At 40.2% G+C, this 19,861-nt stretch overlaps 1 long non-coding RNA gene and 1 pseudogene across 1 annotated transcript in view; both read left to right on the forward strand.

Moving 5' to 3' along the window:
* The window catches only part of LOC149125081 (uncharacterized), a 53,751-nt gene extending 50,372 nt beyond the window's left edge, over nt 1–3,379 (forward strand). Inside the window, exon 3 of the long non-coding RNA XR_016212038.1 lies at nt 3,259–3,379. This is a non-coding gene — a long non-coding RNA (uncharacterized LOC149125081). The remainder of the gene's footprint in view (nt 1–3,258) is intronic.
* An 839-nt stretch (nt 3,380–4,218) lies between these two features.
* Nucleotides 4,219–17,138, forward strand: LOC149125082 (protein farnesyltransferase/geranylgeranyltransferase type-1 subunit alpha pseudogene; annotated as a pseudogene).
* The last annotated feature ends 2,723 nt before the right edge of the window (nt 17,139–19,861 follow it).

The following is a 19,861-nucleotide window of genomic DNA, read 5'->3' on the forward strand; positions in this document are numbered from 1 at the left end:
CATATGTGGGGCAGCCAGGACATAAACCAGTACTCATATGGGATGCTGGCATTGAAAATGGTGGCCCCTAGAAATGTATTTTAAAATAGCTTCAGTGTCTTGAGTGGCTGAATTGGATCCAAGTTCTACCATTTTTATCACTAGCTGGTGTCATGAGACAAGATTCTTCATCTTTTTAGCCACATTTCTTTCTTTTATCATGCTTATAATCGTACTTATCTTAAAAGGTTATAGCCTAGACAGGTTAATGTCTGACAAAGCCTTGGGAAAACATAGTTTGTATACTTTATGAAAAAATCTCAATGTTCATAAGCTGTAAGAAGTGTTGTTTTAGAACCATTTAACATAGAAATCTTTGAACTATATATTGTTAAAACATTACAATGTTCCCTGTGGAATCTTTAATTTTTTATTAGTAAATTAAAATTGTCACCCTTTGTTTAATATGAAAATAGTAGCTAACTCCATTTCTTCTAGACTGTGTTCATAAAAATTGTTTTACATACTAAAAAGTTTATTGGATTGAAATTATTGTTGATTAGGAGTCACCAAAAATGACCATAGTAAGTTTTATCTTGGCTTGTGCTTATACAGGGAGCAATTGTAAAGGGAAACCCTTGACCTTCTGTGTCCACTTTGCAATTTATAGCCCAAAACAGAGATGCTCAAAAAGTTGTTTTGCAATTTCTCTGCCCTCCCAAAATATCAAAGGGTCAAGATGATGTGGCCTCTGAGAAAAGGAGACATTTGGGGAGGTGCAAACAGAACAGCAGACTAAATGCTCAGGTGACCTGGAACCACAGACAGATCTTCAAACACAGATTTGCCAAACAAGAGCAAAGACACAAATACAGCTGAGAAATGAGCTGACCTAACATAATTCCATGTAAATACAAAGAAATACTAGGAGATCTGATTCATTGAGTTCCTATTAAACTTTTACCACTCTGTAGTTCCCCCAGAGAATTGAGTTATCTGAAAAATGTGACATATCATCTGGTTCATTCAACCTTTCAAAGCTAATCCAACTCCTAGAAGACTGCCCCTACCCCCATTTTGCTGCTGTAATGTTTGATGAAATGTCCTGGTTAAGGGTGACGTGTTGGGTGGGGGTAATTCCCCTCAAATAAGCTAACGTTTCTATGAAGTCCTGGCTTTGCATTCTATGCTGTTGAATTTTGCAGGGAAGAGGAAGTTTGACTTTGGGAGAAAATCCAAAATAAAGAGACTTGGGGAATTCAACTTGTTTGACTCCGCAGGAAGAACAGAGGAGCTTCATGTTTGCTGAGAGTGGACTTTCTAAAGTAGTTACATATGGTTTGCATCTGTTAATCTCTCGAGCACCCTATATCTTTAGCATTTCATTGCTTTGTGAATTTCCCATTAGTTTTTATTACATAAGAAAAACCTCCTTCCAAAATGGCACCTTTTGAGTTGTAAGCTCTGTGTCTTTCACTAAAGTAAAACAATGTTGTGTGGGGCCAGTGCTGCATAGCGGGTTGTGCTGCCTGCAGTGCCAACATCCCATATGGACACCAGTTTGAGTCCTGGTTGCTCCATTCCAGTCCAGCTCTCTGCTAGAGCCTGGGAAAGCAGTAGAAGATGGTCCAGGTTCTGGGTCCCTACACTCTTTTTTTTTTTTGACAGGTAGAGTGGACAGTGAGAGAGAGAGACAGAGAGAAAGGTCTTCCTTTGCCATTGGTTCACCCTCCAATGGCTGCCACGGCTGGCGCACTGCGGCCGGCGCACCGCGCTGATCCGATGGCAGGAGCCAGGTGCTTCTCCTTGTCTCCCATGGGGTGCAGGGCCCAAGTACTTGGGCCATCCTCCACTGTACTCCCTGGCCACAGCAGAGAGCTGGCCTGGAAGAGGGGCAACTGGGACATAATCCAGCTCCTCAACCGGGACTAGAACCCGGTGTGCCGGCGCCACAAGGTGGAGGATTAGCCTACTGAGCCGCGGCGCCGGCCACCCCTACACTCATAAAGGAGACCTGGAAGAAGTTCCAGGCTCCTGGCTTTGGCCTGGCTGAGCCCTGGCTGTTGCGTCCATTTGGAGAGTGAAACAACTGATGAAAGACTTTCTCTCTCTCTCTCTCTCTCTCTCTTCCTCCCTCCCTCTCTCTCTCTTTCCCCCTCTGTAACTCCACCTTTCAAATAAATAAATAAAATCTTAAAGAAAACCAATACTGCGGTTGTTTCATGTAAGAAGAGCTTCCTGAAAGGATTGTTAATAAACTCACCCCATTCATTTCATTAAACAAATGCTTGTTGTGCACATATTTAGCTAGATGTAGGATACTTCTTTAGTTCTCCCACTAACTCACATTATTAAACATTCACCTGATGTATTGACATTCTTTTGACTATTAACTGGGAATGTTCAAACATGATCAATTTCTGCTTAAAATAATACTATTTACCCATGTACCCTAAGTGGAAACAATGCAGGATGAAGGGTGGGAAACTTGAGTCCTAGGCACAGTTCTCCCATCAAATTATTAGGGAATCTTGCAAATGTCCTTCAACCTGTGTGGTCCTGGTATTTTCTGGATCAAAATAATCAATTGTATTGGAAAACCATGACTGTGTGTGTGTGTGTGTGTGTGTGTCTTGGTTCTACACAAATGTCTCAAAGAACAGGGCACTATCATGATTTGCTAGGAAATTTCTGTCTCCATTGGCACTTATGCTCCCTACGATTCCTGTGTTAATATTTTTATTTCAGCATTATGATGGATAGGAGGCATGGATCACTTGGAATGGACACAATAGCTGTAGATTCGGAAATTATTTTCATCATAAACTTTGACAATGACTTCCGTTATGTTCAGTGTCAACTCAATTACTCACCCGAAGGTTAACTGTGCTGTGGTCTGTCAGCTGCACACGCTTGGGTTGAGCCTCCGATGACTGGCTGCGCTGTCAGCTGAAAAGCCAGTTAGAAATATGTGGATCCTGGACATCGACCTGGGGGCTTTCCCCTCCAGAGGGAGGTATCAAATATTATGTGGATCAAGCACTAAAACCCTTTCCAGCATCGTCAGGTTTCCACTATGATTGCGATGCTACAAACTGGATAGTAGCTAGCCTCAGCGCTGTGTTCCTCAATGGAGAAGTTTAAAATGCTCAGAATGGTCGGGGGGAAGCACACTTTTGAGGCCCTCACAAATGGAGAGCGCTTGGCTGCCCCACCCCCACCCAGGCTGCGCACAGCTGCTTGCATCCGACCTAACCTGCTCTGAACTTTTCCTGACAGGCACTTGAGTCAGCTGCTCTCGGATTTGTGGGGCCGGAGGGAAATGGAGACGGGAACAGAAGGTGAGAGAGAGGGAAATGGGAGTTTTCATGTCCTGTGTTCTCAAGGGGTTATCATCCGGATGGGTTCGAGAAGAATCTTCCAGTGCACTGCGCAGACTCACTGTGCTTTTCAGGATGAGGAAACTGATGCTCACAGCGTGGTGAACACCAATGCCTGCAGTGTTACTGAAACAAGGTCTGTTATCCGACTAAGCCCCTGCAGAGCAAAGTTGATCAGTCTCCCCCACCCCACTCACAGCTTCTCCTAGGCACTGCATCCCAGGCTCCTGTCCCATCACTCAGCCTCCCAAACCCAAGTCCCATCTCCCACTGTCTACGTGCTCGTCTCTCTGTGTGTCTGATGTGCTTCTGTCTTTGTGCCTCTCTATGGCTTCATGTGTGCACGTGTGCCTCTGTCTCTTTCTTTCAGTTTCTTTTGTTCCTGTGAATCTGCATACATTTCTCTTCCTGGGACTCTCTACCTCCCTGTTTATTTTCTAACTCACATCTGATCAAGTGAAAAATAAAACAAATTTATTGTTTCTAAAAACACATCAACTACTGTTTTTACCAATTCTGCTCTGAAAAGTTAAAATGTTGGAACAGGTTGTTGGTGTGATGGTAAAGACATCAACTTGGGATGTCCACAGAGCACCTGGGTTTAAGTTCCAGATCTGCTTCCAGTTCCATCTTCCTTCTAATACGCACCCTAGGAGGTAATGGGTGATGACTGCAGTACTTGGGTCCCTGCCAGCCATATGAGACCAGCAAATGAAAACCCTCTCTCTCTATCCTTCTCTGTCACTCTCTGCCTTTTAAGTTAAAAATTTTTAAATAAAAAGTTATAATATCAATGTAATTCTATGTTACAAAGGAACATCAAATAGAATCACTTTTTCCTAGGTATCTCCGATCAAAAATGTCAGGGCAGATCTGGAAATTCTCTTCTCATGCCTGCGAAGACACAGTCAGGAGGGCTCAAATGACAGCTGCTAAGGATTTCAGATTAAGCCTTGGACCCCTGGAATCCCTAGAGGTGACAGTCCTGGGGTGCCAGTGTGTGGCCTAGCACCGCACACTCAACTCTAATGCCTCACTCTTACTTCTACTCTGGAAAAGATTTGTGGAAATGGCACGAAGTTTGGAATCAATAAAACCTAGATTCATAATCCTCAATCTGTTTATGACTACATGACATTGAGATGGTCACTTAAGTTGTCCTGTTTGCCTTTCTTCCTGTGTGAAATACAGACAATGCTAACCTGCCTTAGGAAAGTTTTGAGGTTGCTTGGACCCAAAATGAAATAATGTGTAGCATAAGGTTTTCTGCTTCTTGCTTTTGTTTGGTTTGGTTTGGCTTTTTTGTTTGTTAAATCTGAGGTGCAGTGGTTCTCAATTGGGACAATTTTGTTTCTCAAGGGACATTTGGCAATGTCTGGAGACAATTTTGGTTGTCACAGCAGAAGGAGTGTTCCTGGAATCTAGTGAGTAGAATCCAAGGATGCTGCTAAGCATCCTGCAATGCCTAAGATAGTCCACCACAAAAAAGAATTATTTGGTTCATAATAATGTCAATAGTACAGAGGTTGAGAAACCCTGGTTTACAATGATAAACTTTTTAGAGGAGTCTTATTTGTGGTATTGTTGTATCATCATTTTTTTCTCATTAATTTGTTGTTCTAACGATGTCCCTGTTTATAAATGCATTATCTCCTAAGCATGTCTATGAGGATATTTCATGCCCTAAGCAAAGGAAGTGGGTTTTCTTTTACTCTTTGGTCCTCTAGCCCCTAATGTCCATTTCTTTAATGAAATATTGGGCAATCAATACAACAAGTCCTCGAAAATTTCATGGAAATGTACATTGTGAAAAAAATTGCATGGAATTAAAAGTATTTTGTGCACCAAGATAAACTTAACTTTTAATTTCATTTTGCCATGGACTTTTTGAAGTACACTCATAGAACATATCATATTAAGTTATACAAAGATTCACAACTCAAATTTCATCTAATGAAAGCAGTCCTTAGAGGTTCAGTGACAACATGGCTAAGTATATTCCTGTGACCACTAGAACAGTGATTATCCAATATAAACAAGGTAGTGTGCTAAGCCCTGGAGGGACAGATTTAAAACAAATCCAGATACAATCTCTCCCATCAGAAATCTATAGTCAAATAGAGAAAGTCAGCAACAATAAAACACATGCAAATAAATATACAACTGCCAATTAACAATAAGTATAATATAGGAAAAGAAACAGATTGCAAGAATGAAGGGACTCTATTAAAAAGGTGGAAAAGTGAAAGTGTCAGGGAGGCCCTCTCTGAGGGACAGCTGAGCTGTGACTTGGGGGAGAGGTAGGATTTAGCCAGTCAGAAAATTTTTCATAAGAAGGAAGAGGATGTGTCAAGGTTCTAAGGTCAGAGCAAGCTTTAACCATGTAAATAGTTGGGATTTTGGAGTATCTTTGTTTCCACCTCTTGAAATACGCATGTTGTCTGTAAAACCATTTGCCAACTGCAAAAATCCACATTTGCAATCTTTACAGACACATAAATGTATATGGTTTTGGTCACTGTTATTTTTCTCCTTTTTGGGAAAGATATATAATTAAAGTAAGTATATTAATTGTCGTCATATGATAATTATCATCATATGATAAAGTAAGTATATCAATTATCATCATGAGCAAAATACCCAGAATAAGGGAAGCTGGAGGCTATAAAATTGTCTACCTAGAAATGATGCCCAACTCCCTGATTTTTCAAATGAAAAACAATTGACTTGCAGTAACACCACTCCTCTAGCTGTCAGGAGGGGGGCAGGATACAACCTCTGCTGACTCTTATTTCATCCCAGTTTCATTTCATCAGCTTGTCTTCATCAACTGCATCCTCAAATATTGCAGTGGCATCATGAAAGATTGCGGTATTTTTCTATTAAATATCCAATGGTTCTAAAATCTGAGACAGGCATTGTAGTATATCAGCTTCCAATATGATCCACTGTAGAAGTTTTATATTGCTTTTATTCAAAGACTAATTAACTAAACTAACAAAGAAATCTCCATCAATGGGTGAAGTATGTCCAGATTAATGTTGAATTTTACTATTTAATAGATACACAATAGAGAGAAAGCAGTGTAAGTTTGAAAATTTCTTAAGTGCTATATATACATTTCATTTGTACCTTCAGTTCTGCTCTTCACAATGTTGCTTGCTTTATGTACTTGCTTGGTAGTGGTGCAGTGGGGTAGGAAGCTAGTGGTAGAGGAACTATTTGCATCAAATACACAGCAGGTTACCCTATGGCTTTTGGTTGGGTTTGACCAAATGGGTATCATTATTAGTGGGAAGAAAAAGATAAGAATATTTATTAGCTCAGGCTGCCTCCATGGAGAGTATCCATGGAATGCCTACATCCCTTGACCAATGTCTCCTGTTGGGCTTCCAACTTTGCAGAATTTTCTCTCTCTCTCTCTCTCTGTCTCTCTCTCCATCTATACATTTTCTAGTTTCTAATTACCACTCCTTCTCATTAGACATAGAAGTAGTGGTAATAAAGGCCTATCTACTTACTTACTATCTCCAAACTATCACATTATCTTTTTGGTTTCCTTATACTCTGGTCACACCTTTGCAATAGTCTGTTTTTTAAAGTCATCTCAGGGGCTGGCACTGTGGAATAGCAAGTAAAGCTACTACCTGTAGTGCCAGCATCCCATATGAGCGTCGGTTTGAGTCCTGGCTGCTCCACTTCCTATCCAGCTCTCTGCTATGGCCTGGGAAGGCAGTAGAAGATGGCCCAAGTCCTTGGGCCCCTGCACCCAGGTTGGAGACCCAGAGGAAGCTCCTAGCTCTTAGCTTGGGATTGGTGCAGCTCTGGCTATTGTGGCCAATTGAAGATTGAATCAGCAGATGGAAGACCTCTCTCTCTCTCCCTCTCCTCTCTCTGTGTAACTCTGACTTTTAATAATTTTTTTAAATCATCTCAAATTCTAAGTGAAATACGTCATCTGTTACCTATGTAACCCCAAATGGCTTCCCTGAGAGTGAACAGTAAGGAAGTACTGTCCATCAGTAAACAACTCCCCTAATAGCTGATGTAGGGGAAGAATAACCTCTGTAGGTTATTAGTTGGAAGACACCCCTGTAACAACAGATTAAGAAGAGAAAAAAAAAGTGGTTTATTAACGTGTGTAATTTACATACACATGAGAGCCACCCAGGAAATGTGTAATTCTCAAATAGGTAGCTTTGAATTCTAGTTTATATAGCACCTCCAACAAAAAATAGCTAAATTTTTAGAGAAGTAACAAGACAGAGGAAAAGGACATTTAATCTAGGGACGGAAACTTATGGAAAGGCAAATAAATGGCAGATGAAAGCTCATAGGTAAACACTTATTAATGTAGATTCCTAAACTGTTATTGCCTGCTCCTAGGGGTCTAAAGTTGTCTTTGGTGGTTAATTCTCGTTCTCCTTGGTAGAAGGGTGACAGCATACCTTTTGTCTTTGTAAATCTATGCCCTGTTTTTGGACAAATGAAAGGGAGACCGGTAAATTTTTCTGCATCTGCTTTTTCCTCATAACCTTCAACTCAACAACCTTTCATATGTGGGGAAGGCATAGTCTGGTCTGCCACAGTGGTCCCATAAATGACTATATTAAAATCACAAGGTGCAAACCAATCCGTTACTTCAAATTTGAGGTCCGTCTTTCAACCCCTAGAGCTTCCACAATGAGATGTGACTTTAGCATTGTCTTCTTTATTTTCTTCTCATCTATTCTGTGGGCCTGAATCATTCATTAGAGCTTTTGAAGCCTCCCTAGTCACAATTTCTCATGGAACTTTTTAAGAACAAATCTCTCCCCTTTGGGCCCTGTTTTGTGTTGAACTGTATTCTCAAATAAGATAAATTGAAGTCCTAATCTCTGATATGTGTGAATGTAACATTATTTGAAGTAAAGCATTTGCAGATTTAGTTAAGATCCTCTTTGATGGGGATGGGACCATCCATTATGACTGGCATTCTTGTAAAAAGAAAAGAGGGTCAGTTGTTTGGTGCAGCACATAAGTCACCATTTGGGATACACATATCCCATACTGGCATTCCTGTTTCAACTCCCTTCCTCCACTTCTAGTCTAGCTTCCTACTAATGCACATCTTAGGAGGCAGCAGATAATGGCTTAAGTATTCAATTCCTTGCCACCCATGTGGGAGACCTGTACTGAGATCTGGGCTCCTGGCATCAGTCTCTTCCCTCACTGGCTATCGAAGGCATTTGGGGTAGTAAAATAACAGATGTAAGATCTCACTCCATCTGTCTTTCTTTCTCTTTGCCTTTCAAATAAAATGAAAGTAAGTAAATAAATATACTTTTTGGAAAAGCAGAGGAAGAGAAGGAACAAACAGCCAAGCACATGGAAATCACCATGTGATGATAGACACAGAGGATAGAGTAACACACATCTATAAGCCAAGGAATGCTAAGGATTGCCTGCAACACCAGATCCTGAAAGCAGGGCATGGAACAAACTCACCCATAGAATCCTCAGAGAGCCTGGCTCTGCTGAGTGCTTAATTATATACTTCAAGTCTCCAGCACTGTAAGAGAATACATTTCTATTGTATTAAGCCATTTGGGTTTGAGGTAATTTGTTATAGCAGCCCTCAAAAACTAGTATAGACTCCTTTCCTCTCTTTTCAAGTCTCATCAATCCTTTTAACTCTTTTCATGTCCCACATACCTACTCCAACCCACCCCACCTCCCCACCTCCCAGCCATGAATAGACATACTGCAGGGCTTGCCCCTAGCATGTGGGTCTCATCTAGAGGTAATTTTGATCCTGCTTCATCCCCAAAACTGTTGTCAGTGTGTGGAGATGTTTTTGGTAGTCACAGCTGTAGGAGGTAGCGATTGGTATCTCGTAGATAGGAACAAAGCACAGGACAGCCCACCAAGCAAACAAGTCATCCAGCCCAAAATATCCATAGTGTTGAGTTTGGGAAACTCTACTGTTGCACATGCCCTATATATGCTCACTTTCCTCTTGTCTACTGAAAGAAGGAAATGTATTTGGCTGAGCAGTGATGAGAAACAATTCATTAAGCTGTATGAAAATATGCATGCCATTTTGTTCTATTGCTGAGTGATGAAGTTCTTTAGAATCACTCAGTGTTTCAGCAAAATGAAATTATGTTTCGCTTTTAGGCTGTGGTACACTGTCTCTCAATCAAAACTCCATTTTCATGTGAGCACACATTTAAATTCTTTAATCTGTAACTAAATTTGCAAATTTCTGGCACAAAACACTTTACATGAGGGTGCCCTGTTCCCTTTGTGATATCTACCTGATTCTATCCAGCATATGGTCCAGACATGTGTTTCAGTTCTTGTCTCCTGTCTCCTCTTTTTCCTGTCTCTACTCTCTCTGCCCCTCCCCATCACTAATTCTGCTTCAGTTGGCAAACTTGTTGAGTTTTTAAAAAGCTAACCTGCCAAAATTCTGAAACATTTTTAAGGAAACCATAACTAACAGAAAACATAGGTGATTTCTTTTTCCCACATCCTCCTCCATAGGCTGATGCTTAGTCTAAACAAATCTACTTTTACCAAATTTGAATATTGAGTTACTACCTCCTCTTTCCAGTGTTCTAAGCTACCTGGCCACGCTGCCATTCTCATCTTTCAAGGTATAAACACTTGCTTTGTAAAATGGGGGAGAAGGGGGAGGAGAGCTTGTTCTAGCAGGTGTTTAAAAACATGCGTTCTTAACATTTTTCTTTTTGATTGACACATAGTAAGTGTGTTTATCAGAGTATAATAATTCAATACATGTATATAACTTTTCTTGGTAAATTGAGCCTACTCTTTCATCCCTTTGTAACCATATTTCTTTCATTTTCCTAAAAGATTAAAGCTAAAATGTTGTCAGTGAGCATTCAAGTTCCACCTTAAACAGAAGACGACCGTGGCTTGCTGTGTGATTGATGAACTAAGAGAAAGTTAAAATGATGAGTGACAGTATTGTTTTGCTATTGATTTGTTGTGTAGTTTGGGGAAATCTAATTAGTCTCTCAGTGGAATGATTTATCTTTTCGTGTTCAGAATAGATGCCAAAAAAGGTGCTTAACCCACGGTTCATTAAGACTGGACTATAAACACACCTGCTGTGTGGCCTGGTACAATTCATCTACAGCTCAGACCTGAAGGCTAACACACAAAGGGGCTGGTTTGGAAGAAACCATTTCTATGCTCCTTAGACAAAACATGTGTGAACTTAGCAATCATGATGGAACATAGTTAGAATATAGGAACAAGGAATAGCCTACCTTGCCTTATCATGAAGTTTGAAATAATGCTTTTACAGTCATCTGATTAACTTCAAATGTCTCCATTCTTTGAGAAGACTGATTTCTTCCTCTTTTTGTCACATCATCACATTGTCAAATGCCAAAATGAATTTTCTAGGAAACAACAACGGGAAATCTGTTTCTTCTTGAAGAAAAGGATTAAATAGGCTGGGTGAAAACTAGAGTGAGACATTTCTTGAATAAATATGACATATTTAGAAGCCAAAATGCTACCCTCAATAGTAATGAAACTATAATCTCTGGAATGGATGCACTGCTTCGGAAAGAGACTAGAACTGCAAATATGTAGAAGTCAGCTCAGTGTTGAAACAATCCAGAAGGTTTAAAATATGGCTCAGGGCTCAGACTTATCAGAATGACAATAGAAAAAACATTAATTCTTGCTCACTGAGCGACTTGAAATGACAGGTTGTTGATCCACAAAACATGCACGATGACTATATTTCATGAAAACAGACATTGTAAATTCTAAGGCAAGCTATTATTTTAAGTACAACTAAGAAAGACAAGACAAACACTCTCAAATGATTGTGAGACCATTATGCTAAGCGTAAGTGGGAAAAGAAAAATTGACACCACTTGACGTATAGTGTGAAACTTTCTAATCACACTGAATATAAAGCATCTCAATTATTATTTGTTAATTGTGAAAAATGGGCACTTTATGAGTCCGGAATTGCGGGGGCTGTGGCATGGTGGATTAAGTTGGCTGTCTGCAGTGATAGCATCTCACAGGGGCACCAGTTTGAGATCTGGCTGTTCCATTTCCAATCCATCTCCCTGTTGATGTGCCTGGGAAAGCAGCAGAAGATGGCCCAAGTGCCTGGGCTCCTGCAGCCATGTGGGAAATCTGGATTAAGCTCCTGGATCCTGGCTTTGGCCTGGCCCATCCCTGGCCTTTGTAGTCACTTGGGGAGTGAACTAGAGGATGGACAATCTCTCTCTCCCTGCCTCTCTTTCTCTCTCTGTAATTCTGACTTTCAAATAAATAAATAAATCTTTAAAAATAAAAAAATGGGCATTTTAAAATGAAATAAATATGGTTGATCTATCTTTTTTTTTGATTGTTATTTCATACAAATGTGTTGAGGAATGTTTTGTTCTCTTCTCCCATCCTTTCTTGTGAGGCTTGGAATATTCTGAATCTTGAAAAACAAGAGAATTAAGTGATAGTCTTGGTTACTGTGTAGAAGACACAGAAATCCTCCTGGCCTCAACCTGCATAGAATTCATTTTATTTGCTTGTGTCAAAGTCTAATGAAACTTTGTATCTTGGCCATATCTAGCTGCCTGAAAAGCTGGAAATGAAGTGTACTTGTTTGCCTGGGAGGAACAAAGGAACTAGAGTTCTCTCTTTACTATAATCATTTATGCTTCCAGGTGACCAATATGTTCATATTACCTGAAGCCTTGTCAAAATTCAGAATCATTGAAAAAGCATTCCTCACAACACTCATTCCTTGTCTTATATGCACCTAGGCCCCTCCCACCTCAAGGCTCACAACTCTAGGGCTCCTTTGCTGACTCCCGCTCTGCTCAATGACCAAATGTTGCTGTGACCACAGACTCAATTATACTCCTTCTTCTTACTGCTTGTATATCCTTCCTCAGTGAGTTCATCCAGTCTTTTAGTTCCAAATATGATTTATATACAAATGATATCCAATATTATATTTCTTGGCCTGATCTCTCTACTATTCTGTAGATACGTTACACATTCAGCTGCCTTCTTTACCTAGCTGCTTAAAGTCTTATAGAGATGCTTTATAGAACTTGTCCTGGCCAGTGCCGCGGCTCAATAGGCTAATCCCTCACCTGCGGCACTGGCACACTGAGTTCTAGTCCCCGTCAGGGCGTCGGATTCTGTCCCAGTTGTCCCTCTTCCAGTCCAGCTCTCTGCTGCGGCCCAGGAATGCAGTGGAGGATGGCCCAGGTCCATGGGAGACCAGGAGAAGCACCTGGTTCCTGGCTTCGGATCAGCACGGTGTGCAAGCCGCAGCGCGCGGGCCACAGCGGCCATTGGAGGGTGAACCAACGGAAAAGGAAGACCTTTCTCTCTGTCTCTCTCTCTCTTTCTCTCACTGTCCACTCTGCCTGTCAAAAAAAAAAAAAAAAAAAAAAAAAAAAAAAAAAAAAAGAACTTGTCCTGAGTGACCACCTTCTGTGGATAAGATTTTGTATCCTTGTTTAACTTGTCCAGGAATGTAATCAAACCTACATATTTGTGTGTGGATTCTGTCTATTTATAAGAAAGTATCTAGCACACCCTGAAATGAATAAATATATCAGGTGACAGAATTTGAAAGAACAATAAAATTATAATAGTAATATTATAAAATATCAGAAGAGTACAGAGGAGGAGCTAAGAATAATCAAGGAATTAGAAATATGATGAATGATGTCATATTAATAAGTATCATAAGGACAGTATAGATTACATTTGAGACACCATTTCAGAGATGAGCATGTGGTGTAGCTGGGATCCCCGCATCCCATATCAAAGTATTGATTTGAGTCCCAGCTACATTTCTTTCCATCCAGCTTCCTGCTAGTGCATCCTGGGAGGCAGTGGATGATAGCACAAGTGCTTGGCCCCCTGCTCCAACATGGGAGACGCAGGTGGAATTCTGGGCTGCTGGCCACAGTCTGGCCTGGTCCTGGCCGTTATAGGCATTTGAGAAGTGAACTAGCAGATGGAAGATCTCTCTCTCTCTCTCTCTCTCCTCCCTCCTTTCAAACAGATGAAAATAAGTACACACTAAAGGTAAAGATATTCCATCAGAAACTCAGTGCCTCAAAACGTTCCATAATTTAAGAAAGAGTGCCCTTCAAAATCCATAGTACATGGTTATCTAGTAAAGCCTCTAAGCATCAGTTATTTTGTGTTTCCAGAATTATATGACTACATACATATAATTGGATACATGGGTGTATGAATAGCTTGGTGCCAAACTGGTATAACTATTGTTTAAGTAATCAAGGTGGCAATCCACAGGCCTTTATAAAGTATGATTGTTTATTAAAACTCTCCATAGCTTATTTTGTTTTATGAGTATACAAATTACAATGATGTAGAAATTTCCCCATGTGTGTGAAATACTTGCATTTGATCTTCAAGAAATGATGGAAAGTTAGCAAAAGAAGAATCATCTGGGAGTTGACTAAATTTTAAAGTGATCTCTCTTCTCTTTAAACAAAATTATGTAACTAACATTTATTCTTCCACAACAATCCTTCATTAATTTTCTCCAAGGAAATATTACATTTAAGAGAAAAGAAATGGCTCTTTTCATCTCTTAATACTAGAACTATAGTGTTTTAAGTAAAATGAATCATAGATATCAATAGCAAGAGTTCTGCTTGTGAATTCAACATGCAAAAGAAAAGGATAAGCTTGAGATTATTTTTAAAAGAACTATTTGTTTGATTGACCCTGGGCATGATGGTCCTATAATTTAGAGGCATCAGAAATAGTTCACTAAGCATTTTCATAGTATTATTAGGGTACTGCCACAACTTTTCTTTGAAAATATTTAACATAGTTGGGAAATTCCATCTATTGTTTTCTATTGCTGCTGTAGGAAATTACCACAAGTTCAACTATTTAAAGTAGTAGAAACTTATTCTTACAGTCCCAGAGACCAAAAGTCCAATGTGGGTCAGACAGGTCTAACATTAAGGTGTTGGCACCACTAAACTCTATGACATAATCCCATCACTTCATTTTTCCGGTGTATAGAAATACAGCCCTAGCATACCTTGGCTCATGGGCCCTTCCTGAATCGCTAAAGACAGCATTACAGCACATTTTCTCTCTGGGTCTGCTTCTGATGGTTTTTGTCACATGGCCTTCTCTTTGATGTCAAATTTCTCTTTGCTCCACTCTTATAAAGAAGTCACTTAGGACTGCATTGGGATAATCTAGGATAATTGCGTTCAAAATACAGAACTCATTGTCTTTCTTTTCATCACAAGTTAGCGTTCTCAGGTTCCAGAGATTAGAGCCACTTTTCAGGTGTCCAGCACACTTCCCTTTCCCCCAGAGAGCTAACAGAAGCATTTCCTTTGCATTCCTTTTCTTCCCTCTTTTTTTGTTTTAATTTTTGTATTCTATTTTCACCTTTGTTCAAGAATGTCTCTCTGCTTCTCTGTATTTTTTAAACAACCACATCAAACTATCTAGAAAAATACTCCAAGTCTTAGGAGTTATCTGGGTCAATGCATCCGTGTATGTGAGGGAACAAGCCAGGTAGAGACAGAGTTTTTCAGTTAGTCAAGATTAGCTAGTATTCCACCAACAGTGGGAAAAATTAGCCACTGACACAGATATCACAGAATCCATTCCCTATTTTTCATAAACTTAGTTTTTCCTCTTGAGGAAATGACCTAAATTTGCTTTTTCCCCCTTTTTTTTTTTTTTTTTTTTTTTTGGACAGGCAGAGTGGACAGTGAGAAAGAGAGAGACAGAGAGGAGAAAGGTCTTCCTTTTCCGTTGGTTCACCCCCAAATGGCCGCTGTGGCTGATGCACCACGCTGATCCGAAGGCAGGAGCCAGGTACTTATCCTGGTCTCCCATGGGGTGCAGGGCCCTAGCACTTGGGCCATCCTCCACTGCACTCCCTGGCCACAGCAGAGAGCTGGACTGGAAGAGGAGCAACCGGGACAGAATCCGGTGCCCCAACCGGGACTAGAACCCGGAGTGCCGGCGCCGCAGGTGGAGGATTAGCCTATTGAGCTGCAGTGCCGGCCCTAAATTTGCTTTTAATAAGTCTGGGCTTCTTTAAAGGGAGCCTTGTTAATTTGGCTGAAAAAATTCTGTTCAGACTCAGTGAGTTCAAATTGTTTTGCTCAAAATGAGAGTGTTTATATTGCTTGGGCACAGAAACTAAAGCATTTTAGTAAAAGATGCTGCAATATGGGGCAGTATCACAAATTTAACAATAATTTTAAAAACTGAGGATAAAAATAGCAAATTTCAACAGAATCACAAGAGGAAAAAGGATTTATGATCCTTTTTCTTTTGTGTTTATTCAGTAGAATTACAATTATAAGCCATCTTGAACATCATTATAATTGAAATATCTTCAAGTAAACTGAAGAAAGAACAGAAGAGACACATACTGAAGCACTGATAGCAGAAGGCTGAGAAATACGGAAGAGAACGTAAAGAGTTATATAGAAATATTCAAACATCTAATACATATTTAATTAGTGTTCCAAAAAGGGACAGAAAATGACATAGAGTGTTTGAAAGAGCGTTGTCAAGAATTCTCTAAAACTAACAAATGAATGTTAAGACACACAGGATTGTCTTAGTGCATTTGGGCTACTCTAACACAAATGCCATAGACTAAATGACAGCCACGGAGGAGGCCCTGGGAGGCCAAGCAAGGCTGTGCGGCAGGTCAGCCGGAGCAACCTCCACCCCAACCACACCCACCGCCGGCCCAGCTGCAGCAGCAGGGCAAGGAGAAGGCGGAGGCCGGAGAAGCAGTCCCATCCTCTATGGATGACGGGATTCTGAGCCTGGACTCGCCCAGAGGGTAGTGTACAATGGGCTGATACTGATCCAGTACCACAGAATGAGGGTCCCAATCCAGTGGTCCAGGTCACCCGTAGTGAAAAATTTAAGAGATGCGAATGATTACTTCCGAGCTGTTCCGCAGCGTGATGAAAGAAGTGAATGAGCTTTTCAACTGACCCGAGATGCTTTTGAATTAAATGCAGCCAAATACACAGTGCAGAGTTCTCTTGAAGTCCTGTCAAAAGGATCTACATGAATAAATGAGCTACATTACTGCAATAATTGAGCTGAGAAGCAGCCCCAAAACTATCAAGTCTGGTATCACAGGTGTGTATTAATGAAATGGCTGAAAGATGCATCTCAAGAGCTTGCGTTTATTGCTGATATTCTCAGTCAGGGTGCCAAGAATTGCCATGCCTGGCAGCGTTGGCAGTGGGTCATTCAGGAAGATAAACTTTGGAATAATGAACTGTAGTATGTAGACCTGCTTCTTAAAGAAGATGTGAGAAATAACTCTGGAACCAAAGATACTTTGTCATTTCTAATACCACTGGCTACAATGATTCCACTGTGTTGGACAGAGAAGTCCAGCACACTCTGGAAATGATCAAACTAGTACCACTTAATGAAAGTGCATGGGACTACTTGAAAGGGATTTTGCAGGATTGTGGTCTTTCCAAATATCCCAATCTATTAAATCAATTAATTGATTTACACCCAAGTCACAATTCCCCTTATCTAACTGCCTTTCTTGTGGACATTTATGAAGACATGCTAGAAAACCAATGTGACAATAAGGAGAACATTCTTAATAAAGCACTAGAGTTATGTGAAATCCTAACTAAAGAAAAAGACACCATAAGAAAAGAATATTGGAGGAATATTGGAAGATCTCTTCAGAGCAAACACCTCTCAACGAATGTGCGGCAATAACACCATCCCAAAGAATATGATGGAGTGCTTTTACTTTTTTAAAGGACTCTAACGCAAAATCATTTCTTTGCCTGTGGTGTGAAATGTGCACTGCACAGGTATTGCCTTTTAACAAGAACTAAGCGTGAAGTTCCCTGGGTGCTGCTGCTATCTGATTAGCTCTGAGTAATAACAGTTATTTTAAAGCAAAGTGGTTGCAGGGGAGGGGAAAGAAAAAGTTTCCATCAAGGAACTTTTGTAGTCTTATCAGCATTTAACCTAATTGCTTAGCATCAGCTCTTCCTTGAGTCACATGTGCATAAGGATTTGAAGTGGTAGTGGCTGCAGGTAACTAGTAACGGATGTGAGGTAACAAATTGCGGTTCCACAGGCAGGGAATATGTTGTGACACTATAGCTGCTCAGCCACACTCACAGTATCTTGTTCTTACTGTAACCAACTAATGCCAAAACAATGATTTTGTAGTAATATTGTAGATGTATCTTAAAAAAAAGGCATTAGTCTCATTCATGGGGCTCCACTCTCAAGATCTAATCATCTCTGAAGGGCTCCAGCTCCAATACCATCATAAGTTTCAGCATATGAGTGGGAAGGGCTGCAAATATTTAATCTATAGCAAGCATAAACACACAAACAAAATCACAATTATGTGTTTTATAGAAAAGAATTCTAAAAAGCAAAGACAAAGAGAACATATGTCTTCAAAGCAGGCAGAGGAAAGCATTCATACTATTTACACTATCTCCCTTCAGGTCTTTCAGGTACCCAGCTGTCAGTGCCTGCTTGGGCTCTATGCCAACAGCCCTTCCCACATACTTAGATATGACCATGTGTCGTCTTGGAGAGGGAATTAGGGAATGCATAACATATATTGTCTTGTTGTTTTAGAATCTGCCCCAATGACAACGAGATCTCTCTCTTCAGTCAGAAGAACAATGTATGAAGCTTGAATTAGATGAAGAAATAAGCGATTTAACTTTTTATTGAGTGGTTCTCCTTAGCCTCAACTCATCCTCAATTTCATTTGGTCGTATATATGGAAAAATTACCCTGTTGGCTGTCCATATTCTATTAACCATCTCCATCCATATTGCCCGTTGGCTCCATTCTCTCTCTCTCTCTCTTGCTCGCTCTCTCTCTCTCACACACACACACACACAAATGTGAACAACTCTGGAACTTTTCAAAACCCAGGCTGTGGATCCAGAAATTCTCCCCACCATGTTCTGTTTGGCAGTTCATTCAGCACCCACCAAATGTTACTCCCCTGTTCCTTGTTCCCATTTGATTTCTCCCCAAATGCAATTGTAGCTTTCAGCTTTAACAGCCTGACCTTTGCCCCTGCTAGGGGCCAAGAGACCTTTAGGTGTGAACCTACTCTTGACCATCAGCTAATAAAGACTCATTCCAAATTCTGTGTGTGTGGCTGGTCTCTGTGACTCACTTTAGGTACAACAATATCCTAACTTTTTATAATTGTTGTCCACACACTGCTTACAACAATTAAAAGCCATCACATGGCTTTGCTAATTCCAGCACTCTGACACTCCATTGGTGTATGCCAGCTCAGTCCAATGGCAGTATCTTGTACCGTTAGCATTAGCCTACAGCAGTCACTGCCTCAGCAGTGTATTCCTTACCATTTCGGTGTGTAAAGAATCCTCTAAGCTCTCTCTGAGAACACGGATAGGTCAGTGGGGTTTCTAGACCTAGATAGTAGATGCACTCCAACATGCTCACTTCCCTGAGGCTATCATCTTCTATGACAATCTGGAGTTTCTGTCCCACTGAATAATACTTTATTTCAATAGGCAATAATTTATTCCAAGCTACTTTTCTGGTTGCTTCTTAGCACATCGCACAGAGTCCTCACCAGCATGATAAACATTCTATCATGCCAGAGTATTCTAATGTCAAGAAAATTTCCCTTATGCAATCTTGTATTCCAGTATCATCAGATCCTAGTACCATGTATTTAGTGCTTGTATATGTAGTATATTTAGTAAATGATAGCCAAATACCCAGCATGGGAATTTATCAAACAACTAGGTACCAAGTTGACATATAATATTAATCATCACAGAGGTCATTGATGAAATTGAGAATATTTTTGACAGGGTATTATTTACTACTTTAATAAAACAATATTTTAGTATAGTGCTTATCTCTATATTGAATAAATGTATTATTCCATTGATATTTTTCTTCCCTTAAATATGTTACCTTCACTTGAATAAATTGGATAAAATATACCAAAAAGAAGAAACAATTAAATTATTCTTATTTTAGTCTGTCAAAACATACAGAGGTTGAGGAGCAATAGAAACTATTTACAAATTTGCTTTGTGCAGACATTCTGACATACTGGTTAAGCCTCCACTTTGGATATCCACATCCCATTTCAGAGAGCCAGAGTTTGAGTTCTGGCTCCATTTCCAATCCAGCTTCCAGCTAATATGAACCCTGGGAGGCAGCAGATGATGGCTCAAGTACTTAGGTTTCTGCCGCCCACATAGGAGACCCAGATGGAATTTCAGGCTCCTGATTTTGGTCTGCCCTGTCCCAGCTGTTACAGGTATTTGGTGAGTTAAATAGTAGACAGAATATTTCTCTTTTTTTATATTTATTTATTTATTTGAAAGACAGAGATATAAAGAGAAAAGAAAAGAGAGGAGAGAGAGCTCATCCATCCACTGGTTTATTCCCCAAATGGCCGTAACAGC

This window comes from Oryctolagus cuniculus, chromosome 8 (genome assembly GCF_051225735.1).
Source record: "Oryctolagus cuniculus isolate XC-2025 breed Fujian yellow rabbit chromosome 8, ASM5122573v1, whole genome shotgun sequence".
Lineage (NCBI taxonomy): Eukaryota > Metazoa > Chordata > Mammalia > Lagomorpha > Leporidae > Oryctolagus > Oryctolagus cuniculus.